Source organism: Aplysia californica, unplaced genomic scaffold, assembly GCF_000002075.1.
Source record: "Aplysia californica isolate F4 #8 unplaced genomic scaffold, AplCal3.0 scaffold00016, whole genome shotgun sequence".
In the NCBI taxonomy this organism is placed as follows: Eukaryota; Metazoa; Mollusca; class Gastropoda; order Aplysiida; family Aplysiidae; genus Aplysia; species Aplysia californica.
This window is the reverse complement of record NW_004797286.1, coordinates 2748915-2750753: the sequence shown is the minus strand read 5'-3', so window position 1 is coordinate 2750753 and position 1839 is coordinate 2748915. Positions and strand designations below refer to the sequence as shown.

The following is a 1839-nucleotide window of genomic DNA, read 5'->3' as shown; positions in this document are numbered from 1 at the left end:
TACACTATCTGACTAAAATCTTCACCCCACACCTACAGGAAAGGCTGGCCTCTCAACAAAACGAAATTTTGGGTCGATGTTTTTGAAAGAGCCGAAGTTATGATAATACAAAAGTTCACTTCCGGAAATAGTCATCACAAAACACTAAGGTGACGGTATGCCGTACATAGGCTGATCTAGAAGTCTAATTATATCGCCTAATCTAGATCTAGATCTAGATCTATAATCTAGAGTCTTGAGTAGAATCTATTGTCTTTTTAGTCACGCACATGTGCCCTGGTGCTCTACGCCTGAGAAGTGAGATCGTCAAACACGAAGGTGACCCACAGGCCTAGACAATCTAAAATGATCGAGTTGTTACAGTTGATACTATCAATGATAGGTCCTTCAGTCGACCCGAGGGTTTGTTTACACTTCTGCTTCGATCTGTGTGATGTCCCAGTGTTATAGGAAAAAGCCAGCCAAACCTCTGGTAAAAGTCGCAAGGTGACCATATCATTAACTATTATGGACTTAAATAAAACACAAAAATTAGTAGGATTGCATGTAATTATAATATGATTGCAAAATGATGCCTTAAAAACATTTTAAACTTTAAGCGAAGATGGCTGTCACGAGAGAAAAGTGTTGGTGATTGATCAAAACGACAAAACGTTGCAGAAAAATGTAGCGTAAAAAGCTACCACTCTGGATACATTGGTGGGCAAGCAACGGCCCCTCATGTTAGGCCTGCTCTAAGGGACATAACTTCCGACTTTGAAAGACTTTCATTCATAGATCGCTGCACATTATGATTTAACTTTGCCTCAGATGGATGTGGAGACAGCATAGCCTACTTAAACGCTCCCACGGAGTATGACATCTATGTGGAACAGCCAGAAGGCTTTGGAGTAAAAAATGAAAGTGGACAGAAAATGGTGTACAAATTGAACAGATCTTTGTATGGGTTGAAACAGTCTGGCAGCAATTGGAACCAAATGTTGCACAAGTTTTTAGAACAGAATGACTTTGTAGAGTACGTTCTGAAAATTGTATTTATACCAAACATGATGGTATTCCATAAGAACAGAACCTAGAATGGAATGAGAGTGAACCTGTTGATTCCCATAGGTATCGAGAGATTGTTGGAAGTCTAATTTACCTGATGTTGTGTACTCGACCTGATACATTATTTCCTGGGGTGTTACCAAACTTTCTCAATTCTTGTCGAACCCCCTCCAGTGTCACTGGATAGCACTGAAACATGCGTTGGGGTACCTGGAGGGAACTGCACACTATGAGATGTGCTTCAGAAAGAGTAAAAAAGGCCTGAGGCTCATTGGGTATACTGACTCTGATTGGGCATCCAGTGTTGAAGATAGACGCAGCACATCAGGTTCCTGTTTTGGTTTGACACAAGAAGGTCCTCTGATTTCATGGAAATCAAGGAAACAGCCAGTCGTGGCTCTGTCAACCTGCGAGGCTGAATATATTGCTCTCACAGCCGCAGTGCAGGAGGTTTTGTATCTCAGTCAGTTTCTTTATGATATAGGAATTAGTCTTAATTAAAGATAATTTGCCTGTGGTCTTTGAGGACAACCGCAATTGCCCTAGCCAACAACCCTGTGAACCATCGAAGATCAAAACACATAGATGTTCGGTACCGTTTTATACGTTACGAACTGAACAAGAGGAGCAAGTCAAATCAGATCTAGAATCTAGTTCCCATTCAACAAATAATAAAATAATAATAATAATAATAATAACAACAACAACAACAATAGTAATTTAATAATGATAATAATAATAATAATAATAATAATAATAATAATAATAATAATATAACAACAATAATAATAA

General features: G+C 38.8%; 1 protein-coding gene across 1 annotated transcript in view; it reads right to left on the bottom strand.

Moving 5' to 3' along the window:
• Window positions 1–1505, bottom strand: part of LOC101851845 (glycerophosphodiester phosphodiesterase 1) — a gene marked incomplete at its 3' end in the record, with an annotated part of 12689 nt that extends 11184 nt beyond the window's left edge. The window contains 1 exon segment of the mRNA XM_013085919.2: window positions 1333–1505.
• Window positions 1506–1839: the final 334 nt, after the last annotated feature.